Source organism: Varroa destructor, unplaced genomic scaffold, assembly GCF_002443255.2.
Source record: "Varroa destructor unplaced genomic scaffold, Vdes_3.0 BEIS01000004.1, whole genome shotgun sequence".
NCBI classification, from domain to species: domain Eukaryota; kingdom Metazoa; phylum Arthropoda; class Arachnida; order Mesostigmata; family Varroidae; genus Varroa; species Varroa destructor.
The window spans coordinates 16370677-16389619 of record NW_019211457.1 but is presented as its reverse complement, the minus strand read 5'-3'; the positions used below and the strand labels follow the sequence as shown (position 1 = coordinate 16389619).

At 42.5% G+C, this 18943-nt stretch overlaps 1 long non-coding RNA gene across 3 annotated transcripts in view; it reads right to left on the bottom strand.

Annotated features, from left to right (window-relative positions):
* Nucleotides 1-18594, bottom strand: part of LOC147755899 (uncharacterized) — a 72077-nt gene extending 53483 nt beyond the window's left edge. For 2 of the 3 annotated variants that reach the window (XR_015326714.1, XR_015326715.1), the window contains exon 1: nucleotides 16943-18594. This is a non-coding gene — a long non-coding RNA (uncharacterized LOC147755899). Of the gene's footprint in view, nucleotides 1-4559; nucleotides 5110-16942 lie in introns of those variants that run through there. The other variant, XR_015326713.1, reaches the window with a different exon arrangement.
* Between the last annotated feature and the right edge of the window lie 349 nt (nucleotides 18595-18943).

The following is an 18943-nucleotide window of genomic DNA, read 5'->3' as shown; positions in this document are numbered from 1 at the left end:
GCTACAATATCACAGCGAAATACCATACTTCTGTCTTTTCTTCTTGTATTCTATTGTAGTTTTTCCTGTCTTTACACAGAAACTTGGCTTTACCCTTTACATCCAACTGGCCAAAAGGCCGATCCTTCAAACACGACGGCCCTGTATCTACGCCGGTTCAACCCGAGGCAAATATGATCCCTCTGTAATCATTCTTGAATACAATTAACAGATCATTTCATTTAAAACCATAGTTTACTACAATCACGACGACGGTCTGCGTCTACGATTGTAGCTCTCACCTCGGTGTCACTATACGCGCCTATACTTTTTTGTCTCAACTTTCTGTGGCATTGCATTCGTTCAATCTTTCATAGCACGACCGTCATTTTTTAACGCATGCGCGGTGAATCCCATGTCTGCTTCGTTCTAGAAAGCGCTGCCGGCCGCACCGCCGTTACCAACCAAAAGAAAACACCAATTCACATATAATGGGCATTAAAGATAGTGAGTGAGTCGGGGAAGCAACGAAACAGTCATAGCTTCCTCGCCGACTGTTGCTGATAGCAGCTGAAGCAGTCGCCTTTAACGTCAGGAACATTTCTCCCGTTGTACACGTAGAGAAAAACCAACGCCGCCGCTATCGAGAGCAGAAATCGCTGCTTTGTGTCCCACGAATAGTCAAATAGTCATTGACACAAACAGACAGATAGAGAGCTGGGTCACAAATCATAAGTATATGCATTCCGCACGATCGTCATCTGCTCGATCGTGCTTTCTCTTCGTTCCATTTCGAACGCTCGACGCGCTCTCGTGTATGGAACACTGCCATTGACGGCGGCTTCATTTAGCTTGGCCCCGCTCCGCTAGCGAGGCTGGTCGAAGCGAAGTCCGTATCGTCATCAGTCCATTTCTGATGGCAATTGCATTTGAAATAATTTCGAATAATTTTGTTCTTTCCTATTCTCGACCGCTGGCTCTACCCGTCGCCGTTTGCCAGGCCTTCGGCCTTAAGTTGCTTCTCCTGCTGGTTTGTCTTTTCTCGGCTGTTTTTTTGCCAAGCGAAGATCGACGAAACGAAAGAAGTTCCCGTAGTAACTGCAAACTCGCCGGCCACCGTCACAACTTGAGCTGTGTTCAAAACGCTAGCTCTAGGAAAGACAACGGGCTTCAATGGTACGCTGCGCGTTTCCTCTATCGCGGTACGGCGACCGCTGCGGCTGCTGCCGCCGCCGCCGCCGCCGAAATAATGGCGGAATCGGATTCGCCGATTTCATTGATTTTGTTGGTTGGTCTCGTTGGCTTGGCTTCTTCGGTTCGTTGCTACTGCGGTTTGTTACATGCTTTTGTTTGTAAGTGTGGCATTTCACATTATACAGTCATCAGCAATAGAGGGAACGTCGACGAAATGGGTAACCAATAAACTACTCTTCGTTGATATGAATCTATCTAATGTTACTATTAAGACAGTAAAAATGGAGGTCCGGCTCTTCGGATTGGCCAGTCTGATCTGTTTTTGCCGGTGGGGTCGAGTTAGTTACAATAAGAGATGATACAAAAATTATACAAATTATACGTACAAATCGATGTACAAAACTGAACAGGGCATACCATGTTGGCTTTCGTGTGGGATGGAATCACACAGTCAATAATGCATGAAGAAAGAACCTCGTCTTCCAACTCACTTCTAGATTCAAAAATGAAACCCATAATGGTAATAATTATCTAATACAGAGGCAGGGTGAAACTAATTATTCTTATTATGTTGCGTTGTTTTAAATTCATCATTAACCGTGTCGCGCTGCGTACGATTATCGCGTTAGCCTGATTTTTGGTGAACTAGACGACCAGCTTCAGATCGAAAAATTGAATCTAAATAATGCGATTAGTGTTTTTAGTGAATTTTTTTCCAAAAAATCAAAACAACCGCGTTCGTTCGATGGGCAAAACTTTTGAGTCGTATTGCATTTCATTATAGTTCTCATAGAAGTTAAGGTAAGTTGAAGAGTGGAACGTGCACAAAGCGAATGCTTGAAGATAACAGACAATCGGTAGCAGAGGCGGATACTAATGAAAGATAAAAACCTGGCGCGTGTCAACTTGAAATAGTTTTAATTTTCAGGGTACAGAATTACCACGATACGTTCTTTCATACGATTGCTTCTACACGGGGAACGTTTTTGTCAAGCAAACCAATTTACCAAACTACCGGTTATGTTATGTTTTAAATCGCCACTGCTAGTACACAAATATAACGGAGACATCATAATAGCAGGGGATCTCATAGAAATCCGTGTTCGCAACATATGACCGGTACAAAAGAAATCGGAAACGGATGGAATTGTTTACACTGTCCAGAGACAACGTTTCAAAACGACAAACGATATCGAACTAAGAGAAAGTATTGGAAATTTGCAACGGTTAGTTTAGGCTCGTGTAAGACAACCGACTGGTGAGTTTGGCACTAGAAAATAGATGGAAAGGTACATTTTAGCTATAGTAGATGCCATTTAACCAATCAGACCTGAAAAAATATGAACAGAATACACGGTTTTCAAACAAAATTGATTGCTACCTTCAGAAGATACTCAAATTATTTGTCGCAATAAATCGGCAGATCTGAATTTACAGGGCAAGTGAAAAAAGGGCTTCCGTATCGAGGCCATCCGTATAAAGCGTACAGAGGGTCTTCCAAACAGATGGGTGGAATGAAGGGGTCGTATAAAGGACCCCCGGTCGTTTCTTGAACGAGCTGTCTACATTTGATGTAGATTCTTGCATAATTCAAATACTAATTATATGTAAGTAAGCCTAATATTATAATCATACAAGCTGTATGTACATTTCAAGTGTCCTTTACATACATTGACATTGAGAGAGAAAACGAGCGTCCTTGTCAGGCTGCCACAACAGAAAAACCATAGAGAAATTGGCCACGAGAGAAAAATTTGCCGTAACTCGTCTCTCAATAAAGTTCAGCATTGCAATGCTAACTATAGCGGTAATCTCTTTCAATTTTCTGCAGCTTCCAGTGAACCTTTTGCGACTCGTGAAGGCCGTTAGCAGACTCTGTAAGTGCAACCAGAGAGCTGTCGGTCTTCCATAATACTGAAATTTATGTTGCTCGATCGACGGCGTTCGTATGCTAGTAAAATGAGCGTCTTATGCAATATATAGAGGCTACATAAAAACAGCCTATTTGTACAGGTGCTTTTCAACAACTAAATGGTCAAAAATAGGAATGGCCTCATAATATTTCTAGTGGTGCTCGAATCCTTTTTTAGGTCCATTCTAGACAGACCCAATTTAGACTACACAAGATAATCTCTCGGCCTTTGTCGAGCGCATTTGTAACATATCAGTCAGTTAGTCACCTGTTTTAAGTTCTATCGTTCGCTACTGCCCTAGGTAAGCGTGGCTTCACACTACCGGTTCCCACGACAAAGCGAAGTATCTGCGTCGAGTTTTCAACTCAGATCAGTACGTGTGCCTAAATTTATTACGCCCGCTGCGCCATCACGGGTAAACGTTAGTCACTCTTGTATCAGCAGTTTGGCGTATATTTTCTGATACGCTAACGAAAGACATAAAAAAAAACCGTACTGATCACAAACGTTAATACTACGTTTTCATTAATGAGTCCACTGATTGACGACCGTTTCGTCACTCTGCGTAGCATAATGTAGAGTTGAATTATCGACGCATGGGCTAATGTGTCTGCCTGAATGGCTGGGTTCCAACTGACGCCTACGAAGTTCAGTAGAATTAACAAACTAAATAGTTCGAACTTGGCCAACCCCCCGAATGGCTCAATTCCTTGTGTCACCTTTACTGAGCCTTGACGGCAGCCACAGATTTCGCGGTCACAGTACCGCATTGGACTAGTAGCAGCTTTATCTAGAACTCGTCACGACGGTCACGGTAAAAGCCTGAGCAGTGTCCGATCAAACGCGAGGCGAACGGCTGACTATAACAGACATTGATAAAAATAGGCTTAGGTATGTAATATTATGCAATTGAGAATAGAAACGGTAACATCGAGGCCGATGAAATTGGCTGATAAGCCAACCTTTGTTGACATAGTTCACGACTAGAAATACGTTTCGATACGCTTTGTACCAACTTCTCTTTGGTGTTAGGCACAATGGCTACCTTGATTACTTACTGTACATTAACGGCAAAAGGCTAGAATAGCATGAATCAGCAAAAAATCGGCTATTTCAAAATTAGGTTCACTTAACTCAGTGATAGAAGATCAACGCCGTTCGAAGACTCATGCTAAAAGCAATGTCACATATTAAACAGTACCAGCATAAGTCAGAACGACCAAAAATTGTGTTTGTTTCAATGTGTGTATGTTTCAGATACGTTATTCGATGCCCCCAGTTCAAAAGCCGACTCATCGCTTGTCGTTTAAAACGACAGGTTACGTAACGAATTACTACAGGTATAATGTTGTTCGAGCTTTTCGAGAGGTCTTTCCAGTGTATGAGAACACGATTATTTGAAACAAAAATTCACAGGAAATAAATATGTCCACGTTGTAACATTTCAAAATATTTATTTAGAGAATAGCTTTATTGAACTTCAAACCGGCCAAAGAATTTTAATGAATCCCCGTTTCAACTGAATTTAATGTGGACTCGAATCAAGCTAAAAGAAGGAAAGAAACAATGATATCCCTAAACGGCATCGTCGAAAAGTCCCCAGTTCCTTGCTAGGATCGCCATTCATACCTCACCACCTCAGCTAGCCCCTCACATGACATGTATATCGCTAGCACCCCAGCATCTAAGTAGTTCAATTCGCTATTAATTTCATTGTAACATTGTCGGTTAACGTGTACGACAGGGGTTGCTTTCACAAATCTCCCGTTTCGCCATCTTATTGACTGGTATCCTCTTTTGTTGCAGTTGTTTTCAGTGGATTTTGTTGACGTTTATCACCGCCGCCGCCGCCGCCGCCGCCGCCGCCGCCGCCGCTGCCGCCGCCAGGACCACAACTAACAAACGCCTTGAATACGACTTGAAAGGTCCACTTCGACATCATCCGTACCGCTCTTTCGTCGTCGATTGATTTCTCACAGACCCAACTGCTATATGCGTCTGCATATGCTTCGAATGTATATATCTGTCGGATTAGGGCATATATCACCGTTAGTGTTGGGTGTGGACGAACAAACCGAATAACGGACGGACTGATAAATGGATAGCTTTGCTAACAGGGGAGAAGTAAAAAAATTCGAATTCTACCGCCGCAAAACTTGATAACAACAACAACAACAACAAGCGGAGGAATCCCGCAATCACATCTCGTCAGCACTAGAGTCACGTAGGCGATAAGGGACCACAGATGCAAATCGCAGAAGAAGCATTATTATTATTATTTTATATTTGTGGGTGTCGGAGTTGGCTGGCGGTTCAACTGCCGATGAGTGGCCTAAATCAACTCTCGGCCTGCTTATATGTTCATCCCTAACAAACGTCCTGCGGTTGATATCTAAATAACGCGCGGTCTGCGCTCCGTAATCCATGTAAGTAAGCAGAAACGCCTTCGGTCTTACGATGCGACAGCGCACTTCGAAGATTTCATCATAGGCGCTGCAAAGCATTGCCATGAATCTATCAAACATATTATACTCTACAGATGCAATATTGAAAACGAACTTTTCCCCCAACCGCATCGACATGGTCCATCAACTCATCAAGGATACGTATCTGCAAAAACATGCTTTTCCTTTAAAATTCAATCTATAGAAGCATTTGAATGTTCTTTCAACCCATTTGTTAGTGCCTTTCAAAAGAATGGGACATGCTGGTCAAAAAAAAACTTAACAAATTCGATGAATTGAAAAAGGAAGTGGTATGTTCTATTAAAAATTGGGGGCCGACCCAGTTGAAAAATTGTGTCTTAACGTTTAGCGTTGCATACATGTGTCGGACACATGGGTGCTTATAGTTGATGGGTGTCGACGGGCGACGACGAGATCCTGAGTCAGTAGTTTGACAAGATGGACGCACGCGCTAAGTGCCGTTAGTTACGGCATAAACTTAAAAACTCGACAAGAATCATACCAGCTTGTGTCGTTGGTTTTCCGTAATTCATGTCATCGTATTGAATTACGGAAAGGACACGTCTGTGGTCTCTAATGCGCAGCGGTCCAGCATAACATATCGCCGTAACAGTTGTTTCTGCTGTACGTAGAACAAAATATCTCTACCCATTTTTGCCTGTTATTACAAATATATTTATTTGCGTTTTAGGTTAGAAAAGGTATTTGGAATACGAGCTGCTCTCTACTCAGCCACTGCAAACAAATAGGCTCGAACTATTTTCAATAACAATTTTTGCTGAAAACCTTCTCATATTTGTCGTCGACCCAAGGACCTCGATGCCTTGTTCCGTTATGTGGCGATTATCGTTGCTCCGCTATTTCGAGATACTGACACGCACGTTCGTCGTTCCGCCAACGGACGGCAGCTGGCGACGGCAGCGCCAGCCCAAATCGTCGTTGTACAGGTCTCATTCATTGACAAACATATCGGACATCAGCAGTGCAGTAGCGTCACGCTGTGCGCCGAGTCTCGATCAACGCTATGGCTTCGCCCTTGCAAAACTGAATCGGGACGCAGAATCGGTCCGTGACACGTCTACGCGTATCGATGACAATGGACAACGCAACACTCTACAGGTTAGGCGCTGCCATGCATCTAGCAGCAGGAAACGCAGGGTCGAAATCTATACAAACCGTTGCAACTGCGGCGGCTGCTGCTGCTGCTGCTGCTGGTGAGGAATAGCAGTAAAATTGAAAAATCCCCTTCATGAATACCTTCTGCGTACGTTCCGTGCAACAGAGTAGCCATAAGGAGACGCAAAACGCGCATAGTAACGCCAGCCGTCTGAGACGGTTTTTAGCGATGACAGGGGACGATTGCTTGTGTCTCGTGCAATCCTTAAACATACTCACACACCGATCGGCGCGACAGACGCGGAAAGCTATGCATACGAATATATCGACGAAAATGGTCACGGTGATAGTGGCCGTTGTACGTGTGTGCATCTGGCTAGATGATTCCCATTGCGGGTTATCTGTAACGGTCAACTTTCGTCAAATGTATATTTGTCTTAATCAGCAAGCAAAGTAACTTTGATACGATTCTTTATCCAGGTGGACTACACGGAACATGTACGGGCATAACGATTCTTTACTTAAATACTATGCCAATATGCTTTTTTTTCTGTTTTGGAGGATATAGATCAAATAGTAAGTATAATGCAATTCTACCCATATGTCTTTCTTACTGGATACGTTATACCATTCGGTCAGCGGCGTTGTTGAATTTATCAGATGCTATAATTATATCGATGGGAGAAAAAAAGCTTCAGAACCAAATTATTTTCCGTTGTTCCGTTAGTGAATGAACGATACCTTAGCTAACGTTGCCCACCCACTATCGTATCAAACATGTACGTTTGAATAGATAAACTTGTAAAAAACAAAGTTCCATTTTTAATTTTTTTTATTTCGCTCCTGGCCGGACACAACTTGTTTCAAAAAACGAGCTTTCGCGCCTCCGCCGCCGCCGCCGGATACAATCCGACAGCTCCGATTACAATCGCCGCCAACCGTTCAGATGCCCTGGGGCAGTTTAGCGTCTTGAGCGGCGGCGCCCCGCTATAGGCAGCGACGCTGGCGGTAGTAGTTTACAGCGCGATCTACACCATGCAACGCCACTCCCCCCGCGTTTTGGCCTCTGGCTTTTCTTGACGTCATGGGAGAAACAAGTTTATAATTCGTTCAATTGGTATATCAATGTACCGATTGTTCGACTGGCCGGGTTTCGGGCGGACGCTGCAATTAAAAAAAAGGGAATTAAAAACGTCCCGGCACTATGATCAAAGAGCTGGGGAACGTGTCGGACATCGTCTTGCACGTGCGATTACCATTTATGTATAATAATAATAGTTAGTAATCGATCGGTAAACGTAGGCCATAACCATATCATGGCGCAACAATATAGTAGTTCAATGTTACAGCATTAAAAGCTGCTTTTCATGAAATGCGAATTAATTACGTGAAAATGAAGGCTCCAATCGCTCAGGACTGGGACGAGGAAGTTCCGTTATCGTTATTTTTTCACGAGATGGTTGGGTACTCTTAGATTTCGGAATCACCCAAGTTTGACGCGTCCTAACAGAACTTTTCGTGTTGTATCAAACATTTTTAGTCACGAGTCGGGCAAGTTTGGTACTTGGCATGTCCGCTTCAAGTGATTTTCATCGTCTGTTGCGTAAATCCATAAATGGATTACTTACAGCTAAATTAAACGTAAAACAAAACGAAAGCAACCCGGAAAATCGTTTCTTAGATAACACCAAGCTCTGGCTGGACAAATCTCCGATCGCCGGACCGACCTTAATCGAAGCTTGACAGTTAACCGCTCTCGCTTTTCTCGATGTTTTTCTTAAATTTTAACCTAAAAACAACTGCTAAAAAAAAACTGTCTGAATATGAATTATGCAGAATGAGGACCAGAAATGATCTTTCGGAGCGGTTATTTCTTGCTTCTTCTCCCATAAGGTGTCACAGCTGCCCGAGCAGTTTGTATGCGCAATATTCTAGGCATACATTGTTAACAAGTTGTACCTTTTCGTCTATTTTGCCAAATGTCATCCCTAACATGTCGTCGCTAGTCTGGCTGATGGCGAGAAAAAGGAACAACATCGTCCGCTGTTTTCCAGACACAGTTCTGACGACAGTCAATTTCTTCTATCAGTTAGTAAACATCTAGAAGGGTAGCTTATTATTTCATAATAAGTTTCGTAATAACCCAGTTCTCTTCACAGTCGGTCTAGAGTTAAAAGATACGCAGACTAACGTCGATTAGAATCAATTGTTGCTGGGTAATCATATTGCCTATTTATCGAACGTGCGCAAGCAGCTCAAATGGCCGGCCGTTACGAAGCCGTTCAGAGTTCGTAGCTTTTCTCCTTGCAGATACGGTTTTTTTTTTAGAGGTATACTAGGATGGCACGAGTCGGGAACGGATATTGCGAGTGCCAGCTGACGATGATCTGTAGCGTTCAAACTGTTGGCTTCATAAACCACAACATAATCTGCCAGCACTTGTTGACCGTTTCAATACTCGAAGAGATTACGGGTTGATCGACAAAAAAAACGTTCCTCGATGTACCTATGTGAAATTACATAATAACGATACATTTATTTACTATAACTGTGTATCATTGTTCAGTTGTGAGGGTTTGTGGACATTGGCCAATTCACACTGATGCTGTAAAAGGTGGACGCCTGCGTTCACCTTTTACAACATCAGTGAAGTCGCTAAGCGATGAAATCCCCAGTGACGTAGAGATGAGCATCAGCAATTATATTCGTTGCCTCTACTTGATCACACGGAAATACAGCCTTAGATGTTAACCTTTATTTGAGTTATTATGGATCAGACTGAAAAGGTCAGAGAAAGCACTGTGAACGAAAAAAAAAAAAATCAGACGAACTTCATGAGAAGAACTAGATCAAGAGTATCTACAAGAAAAAAGTATCGATCAGTATCAGTAGCGGACATTATTGACACATTTCCGACAATGAATTACTTGTATATATATATAAATAAAGAGTACTATAACTAATCTGAACAATGCTTCCATCCTTTTAATATGTCCTTTTAGTAACAGTTGGCATTTTGGCCTGCACGGTACGGATTTGTGAATGTGACAGGCCCTTCATTCGATGCAACTATCTGCTGTTGAAGTTTACCTTTGAGCCTGGCAAGCAGAAAGCAGGAAAAGTCGCCAGAAATGTCCAAATCTGATGAATAAAGTGGATGGATCTCGACTGGTAAATTTTTACCATGGCAACCATTAAAGTGTTAGCCTAGCGCCATCTTGGTTGGATAGCACTTTATTTATTTTTTTTAAATACGACCGTTTTTCCGCATTTTTTGTCCTTCGCTTGTCCGATTAGGAATTCGTTATTGTTTCGCTTTTTTCCGATTATTCGATTAACACAACTTCATAACTATCTTCATGAAGAATTTTTTCCGGCGGATGAAGCTGCCTTTGTCTCCTCGAAGTTCTCTGAACTCGACTGTTTTAACTGTACTTTGCCTTTGGGCGTATAGGAATGAGTTTTTTCATGGTCAGTATCTGATGAACACGTTTTTTTCGGAACGTCGCAACCTTTACGACGCCACTAATCTCTATTCGACGTTCGTCTGGGATCACAGCTAAAGTTTTCCGATGCCGTTTATAGTTGTTGAAGTTTTCGCTTGCCCCACAAGTTCATCGTGATCATTCAGCTAATCAGGTTGTCTTTTAAATTGTTGCCCGACATTTTACGAGGACAAACACTAATGCAGAATGTCCATCTGGGTTTTAAGTTGGGTGATACCTTTTAAATTCGGGTTTTCAATGGCGGGTTGATTTTCGATAGATCATTAACGTCGTCTGGCGCGAACACGACCGTTCAACAACGGCTCGCAGTCGTTCAATGTCAGCCACCACTACCACAATATTATTGACGAGTAATAGTACCTTTATGCTGAGACCGAAAACTTTTCAGACCATCATTACATATATATATATACATATATATATATATACATATATATATATATACATATATATATATATACATATATATATATATATACATATATATACATATATATATATATACACATATATAGTTTCAGGGTATGCACACACGATAGCAGAAAAGTTCAGCAGCAGCAGCAAGCAAAAACAACACAAAATGTATTGTTTACTAGCAATTGTTTTGTTAGCATTGGTTATGCGGTTTTTAGTACGATGATATTGACATCGACAGAAATCTATGCGGACCTAGACATATCAGACTAATCCGCCTTCGAGAACCTTCCAGAAACCATTCATTACGGATCACCTCTACGTTGCGTAGATCAAAATACGACAATGAGAGGAGAAATAGCGTGCCAGACTTTCGTCGTGTTCCACCGCGTCGCGTTATCGATACGCGCACAATGGGCCGCAGCGCAGATCTGCGATTCGGTTCCGCTCTCGTCTTTGGTTACCGTTTCGCTGTTAATCGAACCAAAGTCGCCAGCAGCAATAATAATAAGCAAGAAGTCGCAGTGACCGCCACAGTCTTCGACGTCTGCGCATGCCTGTTTGTGTATGCCTGTTTTTTTTTTTTTGTTTGTGTGTGTGCATACCTATCAGTTTGCTGCTAAGAACGAGTTAATGGCGGGGTAAAGTTGTGGCTTTTCACCACCGTCCACTACGGCCCTCCTCGCCCCCGGGCTCCGTTCGTGGTCCGTGTAGTCTATAACATCGCGATAAATGAAAATAATCATTGATAACGTGCATGTTGATTTTTCTTTTTTTCAGTTCACTTGACGGCAGTTTGTCGGGTCGACTCGATAGTCAGTTCCGCGCAGTTTGTTTGCTCTACGAGTTACGCCAACGTAGATCGCCGTCCAGCACCATTTGTACCCGCACAATACATTGCTGTAGAACTTCGACTATGACGATACCGTAACGTTGGCAGTGGAACAGCTGTGACCAAGACAGCCGCGTCCGAAGCTGTGTGTCGTATACGTTCATGTATTAGCTTTGGCAATATGGTTCGTTCGTTCGTATCGATCACTAATAATATAAAAGTTTATTTCGCCTCGGGCCGATCGAAGCAGCGGAAGGATAAAAGTACTATGATTACATAGACCCGTTGAACAAAATGGTTGCCACCTAACGGCAATCGAGAGCTGGATAAACGAGTGAGTGTACGTGCGAAGCCGCAGTTGTCGCTGCAGTCACCGCCGCCGCCGCTGGCGCCACCACCCCCAGCGCAGAATTGAGTCTTTAGTTGAAATTGTCGCGTTCGTTCGGCGTTTCAATGGTCGCCGTTAGAAGCGGCGAGCTTTCGAATGAAGCTTCGATAGGGGCTACGGTGAACGCTACACAGATCGAGTCATACGGCCGCTGTTTAATTTAGATGTCAAAAGTAGTAGATCGTTTTATATGGTTAACTTTCACAAAACGCTGCCACAGCAGCTTCGGGCAGTCCTGTGTTTGCGGCAAAACCACCTGTAACGGCCGTTTAGGCGAAACGCTCACCGATCGTAACCGTTGCTACAAATGTCGCCTAAAGATGGTCAGCACATGGACAAAATAAAACAAAACAACGTACCGACTCGTATGACGGTGAATAGTCATAATAATTAATTTTATGTTCTAACGTAATTATAATTTTGTGTATTTTTGTACGCATATACCCGTCAAGCAAGGCGAACGCAGACAACTAAAAACAACGACCTCGACCAAGCGGTGCGTTGTGGGTGAATACGCCGCTCGCGTATCGTATCGCATTGATATCGCGCGACAATAGCGTAATTGATAAGTAGGTCGGTATTAAAATAACTATGCACTATTAAATATGGACATTGTGTGAAACGGGGAAACCTTTTCGCCAAGGTAGAACGTTTGATTTCCTATTTGGAATAGAGATGTGTATCGCTGCGAAGTCCGCTCGGGCATCAGAAGCGAACAGTGCTGCTAATTCAAGTACTCTATTTAAACGGTACCGTTAGTCCAATCATTTACGGTACGTTGAGGAACATGCGAGAAAGGGCCCAGGTCCGGGATCTAGTGAAGGCGGAGATATGCCTCTCTTTGCGTAGGGACGGGGCAGATGTTTGACACAGTGCCTAACGGCAAGCGAAGCTCATGCAGAATTTTGGTGCTTTTTTTTTTCTTAGAAAACAGCTATGAAAAAAATACGGAGACTTTTTTTTCTACAAATAGATAGTCGATTGACTTCGAACAGCTGGCGGAAATGCCTTACCCAAGGCAAGTAGCTTACTTAAGAGATAATAGCTTAATTTATCAACATTGGATTTTATTCATTCGGGTGCTTTTTTCAGCGTTGCTCGTCAGTCTTCCGTTGCCTTTTTAATGATCGCCGGGTCAAAATGCCGCAGACCGTAGCCACCACTATTACTTTCCTTAGTTATGACGAGGTTTTTTCTACTGTTAAATATCTGCTACTTTCACAGCTGTACTCACTCGATTCTTCATACGCATTAATATAATGATAGATACGTTTCGTTCTCTGGGCGTCGTATTCGAGAACTCACCATTGCATCGCCATGCTGATATTTATCTGACTGTAGCCATGACGAAAAGTCTCAAGCACAGCTCACCCGCATCATCATCATCGATAGCATTTTTTCAGAAATAATTTTCTCATATTTTTTTTTCTATTGTGATCTTCTTTTTTTGGCAAAAAAAAAAGGTCAGCATTTTCTACATCTTTGGTTTTGTTTGGTCCGTGTGGTTGTTTTTTTTTTCGATTATTTCTTGTTGGCCCGCCAAATAGCGATTGCGTTGCAATAAAATTCCAGGCCATTAGTGGAAAATCAAAGATAGTATCACCGAGTCGATGCCATTTTCGATGAAGCCAATGAGCCGCCGCTGGACCGGGCCGGCTTTCGCTGTCAGAACCGTTGTCGTTGTCAATGAGCCTACCACTCGTATAGCTACCGCTGCAGTTCTATGGATGTAATTTTACAGTTTCTTTCCAAATATATCTCACTCCTTTTGTCTTTCTTTCCGTTTCGCTGACAGCTTCTAGAGTAAAGCAGCGGCTCGCTCCGGGTGTCCCTTCTGTTGGCGCGTCGCTTAGCGTCATTTCTCGATCAACTAAGGTAAGTGCTCCGACTCAGCCGCTGGCGTTGACGTCGCCATCGATGACTGCTTCTTGCAGGCTTCGCTCAAATTTTTACGGACACGACGCGGACACTGCCTAATTACATGAAATACATTCACATTGGGAAGTGATATGGGCGGCATGTGTTTTCCTCGCTTTTCGAAAATGTTTTGCTCTGCGCTCTTTCAATCCACTTAACTCCCTTAGTCGTGTCTGCTAACGCAGACGGCTACTGTTTTTTTGCCTCTAGCTGATTTCTGCGGAAAAAATAAGCGTATAACTGAACAAGTAAAAGCATGGACGCATTGCATCAGTGCTAAAAGCCCTTTCAGAAGAGCAAAGAGACCTTAAAATAGGCACAGGGCACCGGAAAACGGTAGCAGCAGTAGTAATAAAGCCCGACTGGGGCCATTGCTGCTAACAGCACCACGTCCATGGAAGTAAACATATAAGTTGTATTATATATCGAAATGAATATAAGCGATGAGATCGCTGTTCGCGCTTATATTAAATAGGGACAGTATTGCTCAGCATGATCAGGACGTCCACACATAGGCTTCTCGTCTATGATGGTCGCGCTCACGAACGCGCCAGCACTAGCGGATCAACAGCCTGCGGCAGTACACGGGAAGACAAAACGGAAGAAACAGTTTCTGATACTTGAAAAAGTAATAATTTTTGCTCGTCCGGCATGTCTGACATCGACGGTGATATCAGACAATGGAACTGTGACGTCGGAAGGGGTCAAGTCAGTCGTCATCTACCGAAGTGAACTAGACGAAGATCCGAGTCGCTGCTGTGACCATTTCAAACATTTAGACGGCATGAACTTGCGCGAAATTAGGCCAGGTACATGTACGCCGTTATAGCAGCGGTAAAAGGGTCATAATGAAAGCAAAGGAGTCATTTTTTGTGATCTTAATTAACGCGCCCATTTTACCATGTGCCTGAATTCAATTATGGGTAGGTGAGAGAGTGGCTTCAGAAGGGGAGAGTAGCTCGTGGCGTATAGAATCTACGTTATATTGATACACAAAAGCTGTTCTTAAAAAAAAAAGATTATTTCGATTATAATTTTAACAATTGGTTAGATAATAAGCAATTTAATTGGGCATTGCCCATCCTGTACACATGTACATCGTAGCACACCAGAACAATATATTCTGAACTTTGTTTTTCCTCAAACAAATGATTCTGTTATTTTACTTGTTTTCATTTTATAGATATTTTTTCCCAGACAGCTCCGTTGCTTACGACGAACATCGGTTTCGAAATAATCACTGTATACGCTCCGATCTCGCGTCCTTCACTGCTGACGTCTGACATAAGTAAAGATGCTCGCAGGTATATGTATGCGTCCGTAGGCCGTCCTGCTCGATGGCAAGTCTGAACTGTAGTACACAGGATGTGCTAGAAGTCTGTTACTAATTCTTTTAAAATAATTTAACATTTATATGGGTTACATATGTTATTTTTTTGTTTTGTTATACTTGATGTTAACAAGGAGGAAAATGAGATAAATATGGCTCGAAAAACGTACTACAATTTTATATTCAATGGCTTGATAACATATCCTGGTCGTGAAGCTCGACACGAGGATTCAGTACGCAAAGCATACAGGTTAACAAGTATATACATATATATATATATATATATGTGTGTGTGTGTGCAAAATGAAGCCTTTCTTCAATCTGTCGAGAGATTTTTAACGTAGTCGTCATAATTGGCTGCTTTCTGATTCATTCATTTTTGGCAATATATCTAAGCCTTACGATCAATTTGTCAACTTTACCCTTAACAAAATAAGATTAGTATATGTTTCCGTCCTTATATCGTTATTATAGCAACAGCCTTCCCCGTCGCGACTGCTACCTTGACTACAATCATTATATCGCCAATTTTTGCACCTGCATCAAATTAGAACGTGCCTTTTCAACAGTGGGTCCTATAGAACGCCCCCGCAAGTCACCAACTGGGACAAGCTTCTTGACAATTACATTGCTGGCATGCGACACAGCTGCGCATGCCGGCATGTTTCCTTAGTGCCATGTGTTAGGCGCAAAAGGCATTTTGATGTCAGGGTAGTATGACAAGAGGATAGCTGAATAATCTTTCGAGGTGATGTTTGCAGGACACTGTTGGTTTGAGACAACTGGATAGCTCGTATATGATCGAATAGAAGAAGTCTATAATATGGGTTGAACGTTCACAATCTGTGGTTTATGGTAGTAATGCCACAGATTTATGATTACCATATATATATATATCGAGGGGGTATGTCACCGGGGGTAACTATTTTACTACAATGTGGCTTCAGTTTAGCCTCGATGGTACAGGATTTGGCAATCATGCTACTGTCGAATGCCGCGCACGTCTTGGTAGAGATTTTGTGAGGGTGCCGCTACTTGTAGAGCAGTGGAAAGTGCCCCGTTAACTGTTCATTGGTGTTACGGTCTTCGGCTGCTCTGATAGATAAGAAAGCTTCGAAACGGATCGATCAACCTTAATACCTATTTATGACCTGCGATATGCGAACTGTTCAGGACGTTCGTGTTTTGCTGAAATAACTTATGTGTTATTCTAATCTTATCATAAACTTGCGCTATCCAACCGAGCTGATCACCGGAAAACAGAGTACCCGTGGGCGTTTTTGTCGACGATGGGCGAGTACAAACAAATGGAGGACTTCAACGATAGAGATAGTACCGTCTTGCATTCGTGCAGGGTTTGTTTGTTTCTTTTTTCCAACGCGTTCACTCAAGGAGTGGATACGTTTATTTCTCGCTTCGGAATTAGAAATAACGAATTCCTAGTTCCAGTCTGCCGGTGCTATAACGTAAGTGGCCAGTATATTTCGAGCTCTGGAAAATTTTGGATTAGTTCTTGATTTAGCTTAAACAATGATACCTTTGCAACGTACAAAACAAATTGAAAAGTTGCTCCGAACGTCGCTACTTGTGATAACTGTCGGTCTAATCTACATATTTCCCCACCGTTTAGAGGTATCGATGCCCTTTGTGAGCACATCATGGCAGCCTTTTAATTGTATTGCATTTTTTTTAGTATATATTATTTTCTAAGCTTCGTTTTTTTCGCATTAAATCCGCTTGTTTTCCAAAAGTTTTTTTTATTCAAAAAACTACTTATTTTCTATGATGATCTTAAGGAAAAATGAACAAGGTACTTTTTTGTCTCTTTCGTCTCTTCCACACGATTTTTCCCCTCCAATATTTTTAATTGTTTTTCTTTTTTACTTACCTTTAAAGAGGTAGTTTTCCCCGTAGGTGACTCACTCATAATCATCTTCTGACTACCGCTAACGTGACTTTTGGTTTTTTTTTTCTATTCGACCGTTCCTGTCTTCTGAGCTCTGTTTATCTGTGAATTTTTACTCACTCACTCACTCACTCACTCACTTCGATAATTTTTTTCTTTAGCATTCCTCTTCAATTTTCTGCTCTTCGCCTTTTAAAGTCGTCTTCGGTTTGGAGTAACGATTCAGCCACGGCCACTTTTCTGTTCCCAGTTTTGTTCTATGCTCGTGTTACTTTTATGCGCGATTATCAATGGCGATATCTGTGCTCATCGGCCTCGATCGACAACAGATCGATTGCTCCATCGGCCGGCCCAGATCTTACTACTCAGGCAACCGCTTCGACCAGTAACAACGACAGCAAGCACAACGATATACGGCGTCAAGCAGCGACCAGAGCGATGCCAGTCGTCATCATTACCACCACCACTGTCAACATTATTCATATGATCACCATAACCATCCGGCACTGACGCCGGGCAAAAAGCAGCAACTTCACAAATCATTGCGGAGCGATTTCGACAACGACGACGAAGTCGAACAACGAAGTAGAGGTGAAGGGAGGAGCCGAGGTAAAAATCAACGCAATACGAATAATTCCGTTCGTCGGCGTCAGTCGAAAAATACTTCGTCTCTGTTTGGATTTTTCTATTTTGTTTTCGCTTGCCATCTGCGCCTGCGCGTGTAGCTGCGCTTTTTCGACTTCCTTATTTTGATATTTTACTATTAACAAAAAAAAAAAGAAAAAAAACATAAATAAAAACAGAAAGAATCTGTGTGTAATGTGAATGTGCTCGTTATGTGTTAGATGTACGTGATCACAACAGACGCGTTCAGATATATCAGCATTGCAACAGTAGAAACGCTTACTGCGCCGATTGCCACCCTCGTGCTGAATTCTCATCCAACCTTTCTACCCCTCTTTCTTTATGATAAAATCAGAAAATGATCAGTGATAATAGGCAGTCGCTGGCCGTTCTTAACGCTTGGTCAGATTCTGTTAACGTCTTCTGGGTCTGGCCGACCGGCTGTGTAAACACTGTGAGCATGTTTCCGAGTCGTAGTGCGTGTCCGTGTCACGCTAAACCGACGTATATTCGCAAACGATTATCACTGGCTGACACTTAACGTACTCACATGGGTTTAGCACTTGTGTTTAAATTTAGTCCATTTGTTGAATCTACAATGGATCAGACTGACACACCGGATCTATCCGTATCAATACTTGGCACTACTGAAGGCGCCAGAGGCTGGATCCGCACGTTCGCACAATTAAACTGTGCTGCTGACGCGTCACCGGCCGATTGAGGTACAAGGGCGCTTTATGTATAACACTGGTCTAGAAAAAAAAAGGGTTGTTTTCGTAGAAGTGAAGAAAATTATGGACATTTCGCTTGAAGTCTCCAGCTCACGCTTATGGCAGTAAAATACCATAGAATAGGTTTAAAAAAAACACTCGCGAAAGATATAAGGGACTCGATTTGAATTCGGTCGTCACGTTAACACCTCTTGTTTAAGTATCCAAATGTAGAACTCTGTTTGTGATTGGCGTCTTTTCCAACAGATGCTGCATCCTCAACAAATGCTGAGTAAGACAGACGAGAGGCAACAGCAGCAGTACTAATGGTAGTATTTGCAGATTTATTTCGTGTAAAACTCTCCATTTTTTTTTCTTGACTTCACAATTTCTATATAATTTAGGCCAATTTGTTAGCGATCGTCAATCCGCTACATTATCCCTGGCTAGCAACGTTCGCGAGTCTTAATGATGTCATTACCGAATCCGACTGTATATAAATGAGGCTTGCATTATTCCCCCTTGATCCACTGCCTGATGATAGAACTATGAGGACCCGCACACACCTAGATAACAACTGAAATCGCAACGCTAGCGGCAGCAGATCGTGAATATCGGTACTCATCAATATGGCCGCATACGAATTGCC